Genomic DNA, 14,940 nt, shown 5'->3' on the forward strand with positions numbered 1-14,940 from the left:
CACAATGCCGACTTAAGTACAAGAGGACTGACACTCTCACTTTCTATGATTTGAACCTCTCCTGTGAGTCCAGTTTTAGATTCCGATGCTTCATTTCAGGTTTACTGTATCCCTTGGACCTTCTTATTGACGATGAAACACAGAAATTTCGTCGGAATTTAATACAAAAGCACAATGCCGACTTAAGTAAATGAGGATTGTCAATCTCTGTTTCTATGATTTGAACCTCCCCTGTAAGTCCAGTTTTAGATTCCGATGCTTCACTTCAGGTTTACTGTATACCTTGCACCTTCTTATTGACGAGGAAACACAGAAATTGCATCCGAGTTTAATGCAAAAGGCACAATGCCGACTTAAGTACAAGACGACTGACACTCTCCCTTTCTATGATTTGAACCTCTCTGGTGAGTCCAGTTTTAGATTCCGATGCTTCACTACAGGTTTACTGTATACCTTGCACCTTCTTATTGACGATGAAACACAGAAATTGCATCCGAATTTAATACAAAAGGCACAATGCCGACTTAAGTACAAGAGGACTGACACTCTCACTTTCTATGATTTGAAACTCTCCTGTGAGTCCAGTTTTAGAGTCCGATGCTTCACTTCAGGTTTACTGTTTACCTTGCACCTTCTTATTGACGATGAAACACTGAAATTGCATCCAAATTTAATACAAAAGGCCCAATGCCGACTTAAGTACAAGAGGACTGACACTCTCACTTCTTATGTTTTGAACCTCTCCTGTGAGTCCAGTTTTAGATTCCGATGTTTCACTTCAGGTTTACTGTATACCTTGCACCTTCTTATTGACGATGAAACACAGAAACTGCATCCGAATTTAATACAAAAGGCACAATGCCGACTTAAGTACAAGAGGACTGACACTCTCCCTTTCTATGCTTTGAACCGCTCCTGTGAGTCCAGTTTTAGATTCCGATGCTTCACATCTGGTTTACTGTATACCTTGCACCTTCTTATTGACGAGGAAACACAGAAATCGCATCCGAATGTAATGCAAAAGGCACAATGCCGACTTAAGTACATGAGGACTGACACTCTCACTATCAATGATTCGAACCTCTCCTGTGATTCCAGTTTTAGATTCCGATGCTTCACTTCAGTTTTACTGTTTACCTTGCACCTTCTTATTGACGATGAAACACAGAAATTGCATCTGAATTTAATACAAAAGGCACAATGCCGACTTAAGTACAAGAGCACTGACACTCTCATTTTCTATGATTTGAACCTCTCCTGTGAGTCCAGTTTTAGATTATGATGCTTCACTTCGGGTTTACTGTATCCCTTGGACCTTCTTATTGACGATGAAACACAGAAATTGCATCGAAATTAAATTTAAAAGGCACAATGCCGACTTAAGTACAAGAGGACTGATACTCTCACTTTCTATGATTTGAACGTCTCCTGTGATTCCAGTATTAGATTCCGATGCTTCACTTCAGGTTTACTGTGTACCTTGCACCTTCTTAATGACGATGAACCACAGAAATTGCATCCGAATTTAATACAAAAGGCACAATGCCGACTTAAGTACAAGACGACTGACACTCTACCTTTCTATGATTTGAACCTCTCCGGTGAGTCCAGTTTTAGATTCCGACGCTTCACTTCAGGTTTACTGTATAACTTGCACCTTCTTATTGACGATGAAACACAGAAATTGCATCCGAATTTAATACAAGAGGCACAATGCTGAGTTAAGTACAAGAGGACTGACACTATCACTTTCTATGACTTGAACCTCTCCTGTGAGTCCAGTTTTAGATTCCGATGCTTCACTTTAGGTTCACTGTATACCTTGCACCTTCTTATTGACGATGAAACACAGAAATTGCATCCGAATTTAATACAAAAGGCACAATGCCGTCATAAGTACAAGAGGACTGACACTCTCTCTTTCTATGATTTGAACCTCTCCTGTGAGTCCAGTTTGAGATTCCGATGCTTCACTTCAGGTTTACTGTAACCCTTGGACCTTTTTATTGACGATGAAACACAGAAATTTCATCGGAATTTAATACAAAAGGCACAATGCCGACTTAAGTACAAGAGGAGAGACACTCTCACTTTCTATGATTGGAACCTCTCCTGTGATTCCAGTTTTAGATTCCGATGCTTCACTTCAGGTTTACTGTATACCTTGCACCTTCTTATTGACGCTGAAATACAGATATTGCATCGGAATTTAATACAAAAGGCACAATGCCGACTTAAGTACAAGAGGACTGACACTCTCATCTTCTATGATTTGAACCTCTCCTGTGAGCCCAGTTTTAGATTCCGATGCTTCACTTCAGGTTTACTGTATACCTTGCTCCTTCTTATTGACGATGGAACACAGAAATTGCATCCGAATTGAATACAAAAGGCACAATGCCGACTTAAGTACAAGAGGACTGACACTTAAACTTTCTATGATTTAAACCTCTCCTGTGAGTCCAGTTTTAGATTCCGATGCTTTACTTCAGGTTTACTGTAAACCTTGCACTTTCTTATTGACAATGAAACACAGATATTTCATCGGAATTTAATACAAAAGGCACACTGCCGACTTAAGTAAAAGAGGACTGTCACTCTCCCTTTCTATGATTTGAACCTCTCCTGTGATTCCAGTTTTAGATTCCGATGCTTCACTTCAGGTTTACTGTATACCTTGCACCTTCTTATTGACGATGAAACACAGAAATTTCATCGCAATTTAATACAAAAGGCACAATGCCGACTTAAGTAAAAGAGGACTCTCACTCTAACTTTCTATGATTTGAACCTCTCTTGTGAGTCCAGTTTTAGATTCCGATGCTTCACTTCAGGTTTACTGTATACCTTGCACCTTGTTTTTGACGATGAAACACAGTAATTAAATCGTAATTTAATACAAAACGCACAATGCCGACTTAAGTACAAGGGGACTGACCCTCTCATTTTCTATAATTTGAACCTCTCCTGTGATTCCAGGTTTCGATTCCGATGCTTCACTTCAGGTTTACTGTATACCATGCACCTTCTTATTGACGATGAAACACAGAAATTGCATCGGAATTTAATACAAAAGGCACAATGCCGACTTAAGTACAAGAGGACTGACACTCTCACTTTCTATGATTTGAACCTCTCCTGTGAGTCCAGTTTTATATTCTGATGCTTCACTTCAGGTTTGCTGTATACCTTGTACCTTCTTATTGACGAAGGAACACAGAAATTGCATCCGAATTTAATACAAAAGGCAGAATGCCGACTTAAGTACAAGAGGACTGACACTCTCACTTTCGATGATTCGAACCGATCCTTTGAGTCCAGTTTTAGATTCCGATGCTTCACTTCAGGTTTACTGTATACCTTGCACCTTCTTATTGATGATGAAACACAGAAATTTCATCGGAATTTAATACAAAAGGCACAATGCCGACTTAAGTAAAAGAGGACTGTCAGTCTCTCTTTCTATGATTTGAACCTCTCCTGTGAGTCCAGTTTTAGATTCCGATGCTTCACTTCAGGTTTACTGTATACCTTGCACCTTCGTATTGACGATGAAACACAGAGATTGTATCCGAATTTAATACAAAAGGCACAATGCCGACTTAAGTACATGAGGACTGACACTCTCACTTTCTACGATTTGAACCTCTCCTGTGAGTCCAGTTTTAGATTCCGATGTTTCACTTCAGGTTTACTGTATACCTTGCACCTTCTTATTGACGATGAAACACAGAAATTGTATCCGAATTTAATACAAAAGGCACAATGCCGACTTAAGTACATGAGGACTGACACTCTCACTTTCTACGATTTGAACCACTCCTGTGAGTCCAGTTTTAGATTCCGATGTTTCACTTCAGGTTTACTGTATACCTTGCACCTTCTTATTGACGATGAAACACAGAAATTTCAACGGAATTTAATACAAAAGGCACAATGCTTACTTAAGTAAAAGAGGACTGTCACTCTCTCCTTCTATGGTTTGAACCGCTCCTGTGAGTCCAGATTTCGATTCCGATGCTTCACTTCAGGTTTACTGTATACCTCGCACCTTCTTATTGACGATGAAACACAGAAATTGAATCCGAATTTAATACAAAAGGCACAATGCCGACTTAAGTACAAGAGGACTGACACTTTCCCTTTCTATGATTTGAACCTCTCCTGTGAGTCCAGTTTTTGATTCCGATGGTTCACTTCAAGTTTACTGTATCCCTAGGACCTTCTTATTGACGACAAAACACAGAAATTTCATCGGAATTTAATACAAAAGGCACAATGCCGACTTAAGTAAAAGGGGACTGTCACTCTCTCTTTCTATGATCTGAACCGCTCCTGTGAGTCCAGATTTCGATTCCGATGCTTCACATCAGGTTTACTGTATACCTTGCACCTTCTTATTGACGATGAAACACAGAAATTTCATCGCAATTTAATACAAAAGGCACAATGCCGACTTAAGTAAAAGAGGACTCTCACTCTATCTTTCTATGATTTGAACCTCTCTTGTGAGTCCAGTTTTAGATTCCGATGCTTCACTTCAGGTTTACTGTATACCTTGCACCTTGTTATTGACGATGAAACACAGTAATTAAATCGTAATTTAATACAAAACGCACAATGCCGACTTAAGTACAAGGGGACTGACCCTCTCATTTTCTATAATTTGAACCTCTCCTGTGATTCCAGGTTTCGATTCCGATGCTTCACTTCAGGTTTACTGTATACCATGCACCTTCTTATTGACGATGAAACACAGAAATTGCATCGGAAATTAATACAAAAGGCACAATGCCGACTTAAATACAATAGGACTGACACTCTCACTTTCTATGATTTGAACCTCTCCTGTGATTCCAGTTTTAGATTCCGATACTTCACCTCAGGTTTGCTGTATACCTTGCACCATCTTATTGACGATGAAACACAGCAATTACATCGGATTTTAATACGAAAGGCACAATGCCGACTTAAGTAAAAAAGGACTGTCACTCTCTCTTTCCATGATTTGAACCTCTCCTGTGATTCCAGTTTTAGATTCCGATGCTTCACTTCAGGTTTACTGTATACCTTGCACCTTCTTATTGACGATGAAACACAGAAATTGCATCCGAATTTAATACGAAAGGCACAATGCCGACTTAAGTACAAGAGGACTGACACTCTCACTTTCTATGATTTGAACCTCTCCTGTGAGTCCAGTTTTAGATTCCGATGCTTCACTTCAGGTTTACTGTATACCTTGCACCTTCTTATTGACGAAGGAACACAGAAACTGCATCCGAATTCAATACACAATGCACAATGCCGACTTAAGTACAAGAAGACTGACACTCTTACTTTCTATGATTTGAACCACTCCTGTGAGTCCAGTTTGAGATTCCGATGCTTCACTTCAGGTTTACTGTATACCTTGCACCTTCTTATTGACGTTCAAAATCAGACATTTCATCGGAATTTAATACAAAAGGCACAATGCCGACTTAAGTTTAAGAGGACTGACACTCTCACTTTGTATGATCTGAACCTCTCCTGTGAGTCCAGTTTTTGATTCCGATGCTTCACTTCAGTTTTACTGTATACCTTGCACCTTCTTATTGACGATGCAACACAGAAATTGCATCCGAATTTAATACAAAAGGCACAATACCGACTTAAGTACAAGAGGACTGACACTCTCACTTTCTATGATTTGAACCTCTCCTGTGAGTCCAGTTTTAGATTCCGATGCTTCACTTCAGGTTTACTGTATACCTTGCACCTTCTTATTGACGATGAAACACAGAAATTTCATCGGAATTTAATACAAAAGGCACAATGCCGAATTAAGTAAAAGAGGACTGTTACTCTCTCTTTCTATGATTTGAACCTCTCCTGTGATTCCAGTTTTAGATTCCGATGCCTCACTTCATGTTTACTGTATACCTTGCACCTTCTTATTGTCGATGAAACACAGAAATTGCATCCGAATTTAATACAAAAGGCACAATGCCGACTTAAGTACAAAAGGACTGACACTCTCACTTTCTATGATTTGAACCTCTCCTGTGAGTCCAGTTTTATATTCTGATGCTTCACTTCAGGTTTGCTGTATACCTTGTACCTTCTTATTGACAAAGGAACACAGAAATTGTATCCGAATTTAACACAAAAGGCACAATGCCGACTTAAGTACAAGAGGACTGACACTCTCACTTTCTAAGATTTGAACCTCTCCTGTGAGTCCAGTTTTAGATTCCGATGCTTCACTTCAGGTTTACTGTATACCTTGCACCGTCTTATTGATGATGAAACACAGAAATTTCGTCGGAATTTAATACAAAAGGCACAATGCCGACTTAAGTAAAAGAGGACTGTCACTCTCTCTTTCTATGATTTGAACCTCTCCTGTGAGTCCAGTTTTAGATTCCAATGCTTCACTTCAGGTTTACTGTATACCTTGCACCTTCGTATTGACGATGAAACACAGAAATTGCATCCGAATTTAATACAAAAGGCACAATGCCGACTTAAGTACAAAAGGACTGACACATTCACTTTCTATGATTTGAACCTCTCCTGTGAGTCCAGTTTTAGATTCCGATGCTTCACTTCAGTTTTACTGTATACCTTGCACCTTCTTATTGACGATGAAACACAGAAATTGCATCCGAATTTAATACAAAAGGCACAATGCCGACTTAAGTACATGAGGACTGACACTCTCACTTTCTACGATTTGAACCTCTCCTGTGAGTCCAGTTTTAGATTCCGATGCTTCACTTCAGGTTTACTGTATACCTTGGACCTTCTTATTGACGATGAAACACTGAAATTTCAACGGAATTTAATACAAAAGGCACAATGACGACTTAAGTAAAAGAGGACTGTCACTCTCTCATTCTATGATTTGAACCTCTCCTGTGAGTCCAGAATTCGATTCCGATGCTTCACTTCAGGTTTACAGTATACCTCGCACCTTCTTATTGACGATTAAACACAGAAATTGCATCCGAATTTAATACAAAAGGCACAATGCCGACTTAAGTACAAGAGGACCGACACTTTCCCTTTCTATGATTTGAACCTCTCCTGTGAGTCCAGTTTTTGATTCCGATGCTTCACTTCAGGTTTACTGTATCCCTAGGACCTTCTTATTGACGATGAAACACAGAAATTTCATCGGAATTTAATACAAAAGGCACAATGCCGACATAAGTAAAAGGGGACTGTCACTCTCTCTTTCTATGGTCTGAACCTCTCCTGTGAGTCCAGTTTTAGATTCCGATGCTTCACTTCAGGTTTACTGTATACCTTGCACCTTCTTATTGACGATGAAACACAGAAACTGCATCGGAATTTAATACAAAAGGCACAATGCCGACTTAAATACATGAGGACTGACACTCTCACTTTCTATGATTTGAACCTCTCCTGTGATTCCAGTTTTAGATTCCGATGCTTCACCTCAGGTTTACTGTATACCTTGCACCTTCTTATTGACGATGAAACACAGAAATTTCATCGGATTTTAATACGAAAGGCACAATGCCGACTTAAGTAAAAGAGGACTGTCACTCTCTCTTTCCATGATTTGAACCTCTCCTGTGATTCCAGTTTTAGATTCCGATGCTTCACTTCAGGTTTACTGTATACCTTGCACCTTCTTATTGGCGAAGGAACACAGAAATTGCATCCGAATTTAATACACAAGGCACAATGCCGAATTAAGTACAAGAAGACTGACACTCTTACTTTCTATGATTTGAACCACTCCTGTGAGTCCAGTTGGAAATTCCGATGCTTCACTTCAGGTTTACTGTATACCTTGCACCTTCTTATTGACGATGAAACTCAGACATTTCATCGGAATTTAATACAAAAGGCACAATGCCGACTTAAGTAAAAGAGGACTGTCACTCTCTCTTTCTATGATTTGAACCTCTCCTGTGAGTCCAGATTTAGATTCCGATGCTTCACTTCAGGTTTTCAGTATACTTTGCACCTTTGTATTGAAGATGAAACGCAGAAATTGCATCGGAATTTAATACAAAAGGCACAATGCCGATATAAGTACAAGAGGACTGACACTCTCACTTTCTATGATTTGAACCTCTCCTGTGAGTCCAGTTTTAGATTCCGATGCTTCTCTTCAGGTTTACTGTATACCTTGCACCTTCTTATTGACGATGAAACTCAGAAATTGCATCCGAATTTAATACAAAAGGCACAATGCCAACATAAGTACAAGAGGACTGACACTCTCACTTTCTATGATTTGAACCTTTCCTGTGTGTACAGTTTTAGATTCCGATGCTTCACGTCAGGTTTACTGTATACCGTGCACCTTCTTATTGACGATGAAACACAGAAATTTCAACGGAATTTAACACAAAAGACACAATGCCAACTTAAGTAAAAGAGGACTGTCACTCTCTCTCTCTATGATTTGAACCTCTCCTGTAAGCCCAGTTTTCGATTCCGATTCTTTACTTCAGGTTTACTGCATACCTTGCACCTTCATATTGACGATGAAACACAGAAATTGCATCCGAATTTAATACGAAAGGCACAATGCCGACTTAAGTACATGAGGACTAACACTTTCACTTCCTATGATTTTAACCTCTCCTGTGAGTCCAGTTTTAGATTCCGATGCTTCACTTCAGGTTTACTGTATCCCTAGTACCTTCTTATTGACGATGAAACACAGAAATTGCATCGGAATTTTATATAAAAGGCACTATGCCGACTTAAGTAAAAGAGGACTGTCACTCTCTCTTTCTATGATTTGAACCTCTCCTGTGAGTCCAGTTTTAGATTCCGATGCTTCACTTCAGGTTTACTGTATACCTTGCACCTCCTTATTGACGATTAAACACCGAAATTGCATCCGAATTTAATACAAAAGGCACGATGCCGACATAAGTACAAGAGGACTGACACTCTCGCTTTCTATGATTTGAACCTCTCCTGTGATTCCAGTTTTAGATTCCGATGCTTCACTTCAGGTTTTCTGTATACCTTGCATCTTCTTATTGACGATGAAACACAGAATTTTCAACGGAATTTAATACAAAAGGCACAATGCCGATTTACGTAAAAAAAAAAACGTAACTCTCTCTTTCTATGATTTGAACCTCGCCTGTGATTCCAGTTTTAGATTCCGATGCTTCACATCAGGTTTACTGTATACCTTGCACCGTCGTATTGACGATGAAACACAGAAATTGCATCCGAATTTATTACAAAAGGCACAATGCCAGCTTAAGTACAAGAGGACTGACACTCTCACTTTCTATGATTTAAACCTCTCCTGTGAGTCCAGTTTTAGATTCCGATGCTTCACTTCAGATTCACTGTATACCTGGCACCTTCTTATTGACGTTGAAATACAGAAATTGCATCGGAATTTATTACAAAAGGCACAATGCCGGCTTAAGTACAAGAGGACTGACACTCTCACTTTCTATGATTTGAAGCTCTCCTGTGAGTCCAGTTTTAGATTCCGATGCTTTACCTCAGGTTTACTGTATACCTTGCACCTTCTTGTTGACGATGAAACACAGAAATTTCAACGGAATTTAACACAAAAGGCACAATGGCGACTTAAGGAAACGAGGAGTGTCACTCTCCCTCTCTCTCTGATTTGAACCTCTCCTGTGAGTCCAGTTTTCGATTCCGATGCTTCTCTTCAGGTTAAATGTATACCTTGCACCTTCTTATTGACGATGAATTACAGAAATTGCATCCGAATTTAATACAAAAGGCACAATGCCGACTTTAGTACAAGAGGACTGACACTTTCCCTTTCTATGATTTGAACCGCTCCTGTGACTCCAGTTTTAGATTCCGATGCTTCACTTCAGGTTTACTGTATCCCTAGTCCCTTCTTATTGACGATGAAATACAGAAATTTCATCGGAATTTGATACAAAAGGCACAATGCCGACTTAAGTAAAAGAGGACTGACAGTCTCACTTTCTATGCTTTGTTACTCTCCTGTGATTGCAGTTTTAGATTCCGATGCTTCACTTCAGGTTTACTGCATACCTTGCACCTTCTTATTGACGATGAAACACAGAAATTGCATTCGAATTTAATACAAAAGGCACAATACCGACTTAAGTACAAGAGGACTGACATTCACACTTTCTATGATTTGAACCACTCCTGTGACTCCAGTTTTAGATTCCGATGCTTCACTTCAGGTTTACTCTATACCTTGCACCTTCTTATTGTCGATAAAACACAGAAATTGCATCGGAATTTAATACAAAAGGCACAATGCAGACTTAAGTACAAGAGGACTGACACTTTCCTTTCTATGATTTGAACCTCTCCTGTGAGTCCAGTTTTAGATTCCGATGCTTCACTTCAGGTTTACTGTATCCCTAGGACCTTCTTATTGACGATGAAACACAGAAATTTCATCGGAATTTAATACAAAAGGCACAATGCCGACTTAAGTAAAAGGGGACTGTCGCTCTCTCTTTCTATGATCTGAACCTCTCCTGTGAGTCCAGTTTTAGATTCCGATGCTTCACTTCAGGTTTACTGTATACCTTGCACCTTCGTATTGACGATGAAACACAGAAATTGCATTCGAATTTAATACAAAAGGCACAATGCCGACTTAAGTACATGAGGACTGACACTCTCACTTTCTACGATTTGAACCTCTCCTGTGAGTCCAGTTTTAGATTCCGATGCTTCACTTCAGGTTTACTGTATACCTTGCACCTTCTTATTGACGATGAAACACAGAAATTTCAACGGAATTTAATACAAAAGGCACAATGCCGACTTAAGTAAAAGAGGACTGTCACTCTCTCTTTCTATGAGTCGAACCTCTCCTGTGAGTCCAGATTTAGATTCCGATGCTTCCTTTCAGGTTTACTGTATACCTTGCACCTTTGTATTGACGATGAAACACAGAAATTGCATCCGAATTTAATACAAAAGGCACAATGCCGACTTAAGTACAAGAGGACTGACACTCTCACTTTCTATGATTTGAACCTCTCCTGTGAGTGCAGTTTTAGATTCCGATGCTTCTCTTCAGGTTTACTGTATACTTTGCACCTTCTTATTGACGATGAATCTCAGAAATTGCATCCGAATTTAATACAAAAGGCACAATGCCAACTTAAGTACAAGAGGACTGACACTCTCACTTTCTATGATTTGAACCTCTCCTGTGTGTACAGTTTTAGATTCCGATGCTTCACGTCAGGTTTACTGTATACCATGCACCTTCTTATTGACGATGAAACACAGAAATTTCAAAGGAATTTAACACAAAAGACACAATGCCGACTTAAGTAAAAGAGGACTGTCACTCTCTCTCTCTCTCTGATTTGAACCTCTCCTGTGAGTCCAGTTTTCGATTCCGATGCTTCACTTCAGGTTTAATGTATACCTTGCACCTTCTTATTGACGATGAATTACAGAAATTGCATCCGAATTTAAAACAAAAGGCACAATGCCGACTTTAGTACAAGAGGGCTGACACTTTCCCTTTCTATGATTTGAACCTCTCCTGTGAGTCCAGTTTTAGATTCCGATGCATCACTTCAGGTTTACTGTATCCCTAGTCCCTTCTTACTGACGATGAAACACAGAAATTTCATCGGAATTTAATACAAAAGGCACAATGCTGACTTAAGTAAAAAAGGACTGTCACTCTCTCTTTCTATCATTTGAACCTCTCCTGTGAGTCCAGTTTTAGATTCCGATGCTTCACTTCAGGTTTACTGTATACCTTGCACCTTCTTATAGACGATGAAACACAGAAATTGCATCGCAATTTAATACAAAAAGCACAATGCCGACTTAAATACAAGAGGACTGACAGTCTCACTTTCTATGATTTGTACCTCTCCTGTGATTGCAGTTTTAGATTCCGATGCTTCACTTCAGGTTTACTGTATACCTTGCACCTTCTTATTGACGATGAGACACAGAAATTGCATTGGAATTTAATACAAAAGGCAAAATGCCGACTTAAGTACAAGAGGACTGACACACTCACATTCTATGATTTGAACCTCTCCTGTGAGTCCAGTTTTAGATTCCGATGCTTCACTTCAGGTTTACTGTATCCCTAGGACCTTCTTATTGACGATGAAACACAGAAATCTCATCGGAATTTAATACAACAGGCACAATGCCGACTTGAGTAAAAGGGGACTGTCACACTCTCTTTCTATGATCTGAACCTCTCCTGTGAGTCCAGTTTTAGATTCCGATGCTTCACTTCAGGTGTACTGTATACCTTGCACCTTCTTATTGACGATGAAACACAGAAATTGCATCCGAATTTAATACAATAGGCATAATGCCGACTTAAGTAAAAGAGGATTGTCACTCTCTCTTTCTATGATTTGAACCTCTCCTGTGAGTCCAGTTTTAGATTCCGATGCTTCACTTCAGGTTTACTGTATACCTTGCACCTTCGTATTGACGATGAAACACAGAAATTGCATCCGAATTTAATACAAAAGGCCCAATGCCGACTTAAGTACATGAGGACTGACACTCTCACTTTCTACGATTTGAACCTCTCCTGTGAGTCCAGTTTTAGATTCCGATGCTTCACTTCAGGTTTACTGTATACCTTGCACCTTCTTATTGACGGTGAAACACAGAAATTTCAACGGAATTTAATACAAAAGGCACAATGCCGACTTAAGTAAAAGAGGACTGTCCCTCTCGTTTTCTATGATTTGAACCTCTCCTGTGAGTCCAGATTTCGATTCCGATGCTTCACTTCAGGTTTACTGTATACCTCGCACCTTCTTATTGACGATGAAACACAGAAATTGCATCCGAATTTAATACAAAAGGCACAATGCCGACTTAAGTACAAGAGGACTGACACTTTCCCTTTCTATGATTTGAACCTCTCCTGTGAGTCCAGTTTTTGATTCCGATGCTTCACTTCAGGTTTACTGTATCCCTAGGACCTTCCTATCGACGATGAAACACAGAAATTTCATCGGATTTTAATACAAAAGGCACAATGCCGACTTAAGTAAAAGGGGACTGTCACTCTCTCTTTCTATGATCTGAACCTCTCCTGTGAGTCCAGTTTTGGCTTCCGATGCTTCACTTCAGGTTTACTGTATACCTTGCACCTTCTTATTGACGATGAAACACAGAAATTGCAACGGAATGTAATACAAAAGGCACAATGCCGACTTAAATACAAGAGGACTGACATTCTCACTTTCTATGATTTGAACCTCTCCTGTGATTCCAGTTTTAGATTCCGATGCTTCACCTCAGGTTTACTGTATACCTTGCACCTTCTTATTGACGATGAAACACAGAAATTTCATCGGATTTTAATACGAAAGGCACAATGCCGACTTAAGTAAAAGAGGACTGTCACTCTCTCTTTCCATGATTTGAACCTCTCCTGTGGTTCCAGTTTTAGATTCCGATGCTTCACTTCAGGTTTACTGTATACCTTGCACCTTCTTATTGACGATGAAACACAGAAATTGCATCCCAATTTAACACAAAAGGCACAATGCCGACTTAAGTACAAGAGGACTGACACTCTCACTTTCTATGATTTGAACCTCTCCTGTGAGTCCAGTTTTAGGTTCCGATGCTTCACTTCAGGTTTACTGTATACCTTGCACCTTCTTATTGACGATGAAACACAGAAATTGCATCCGAATTTAATACACAAGCACAATGCCGACTTAAGTATAAGAAGACTGACACTCTTACTTTCTATGATTTGAACCACTCCTGTGAGTGCAGTTTGAGATTCCGATGCTTCACTTCAGGTTTACTGTATACCTTGCACCTTCTTATTGACGATGAAACTAAGACATTTCATCGGAATTTAATACAAAAGGCACGATGCCGACTTAAGTAAAAGAGGATTGTCACTCTCTCTTTCTATGATTTGAACCTCTCCTGTGAGTACAGATTTAGATTTTGGTGCTTCACTTCAGGTTTACTGTATACCTTGCACCATTGTATTGACGATGAAACACAGAAATTGCATCCGAATTTAATACAAAAGGCACAATGCCGACTTAAGTACAAGAGGACTGACACTCTCACTTTCTATGATTAGAACCTCTCCTGTGAGTCCAGTTTTAGATTCCGATGCTTTTCTTCAGGTTTACTGTATACCTTGCACCTTCTTATTGACGATGAAACACAGAAATTGCATCCGAATTTAATACAAAAGGCACAATGCCGACTTAAGTACAAGAGGACTGACACTCTCACTTTCTATGATTTGAACCTCTCCTGTGTGTACAGTTTTAGATTCCGATGCTTCACTTCAGGTTTACTGTATCCCTAGTACCTTCTTATTGACGATGAAACCCAGAAATTGCATCGGAATTTTATACAAAAGGCACTATGCCGACTTAAGTAAAAGAGGACTGTCACTCTCTCTTTCTATGATTTGAACCTCTCCTGTGAGTCCAGTTTTAGATTCCGATGCTTCACTTCAGGTTTACTGTATACCTTGCACCTCCTTATTGACGATGAAACACAGAAATTGCATCCGAATTTAATACAAAAGGCACGATGCCGACATAAGTACAAGAGGACTGACACTCTCGCTTTCTATGATTTGAACCTCTCCTGTGATTCCAGTTTTAGATTCCGATGCTTCACTTCAGGTTTACTGTATACCTTGCACCTTCTTATTGACGATGAAACACAGAAATTTCAACGGAATTTAATACAAAAGGCACAATGCCGACTTAAGTAAAAAAAAACTGTCACTCTCTCTTTCTATGATTTGAACTTCGCCTGTGATTCCAGTTTTAGATTCCGATGCTTCACTTCAGGTTTACTGTATACCTTGCACCTTCGTATTGACGATGAAACACAGAAATTGCATCCGAATTTATTACAAAATTCACAATGCCTACTTAAGTACAAGAGGACTGACACTCTCACTTTCTATGATTTGAACCTCTT

This window comes from Schistocerca americana, chromosome 8, assembly GCF_021461395.2.
Source record: "Schistocerca americana isolate TAMUIC-IGC-003095 chromosome 8, iqSchAmer2.1, whole genome shotgun sequence".
Classification (NCBI taxonomy): Eukaryota; Metazoa; Arthropoda; class Insecta; order Orthoptera; family Acrididae; genus Schistocerca; species Schistocerca americana.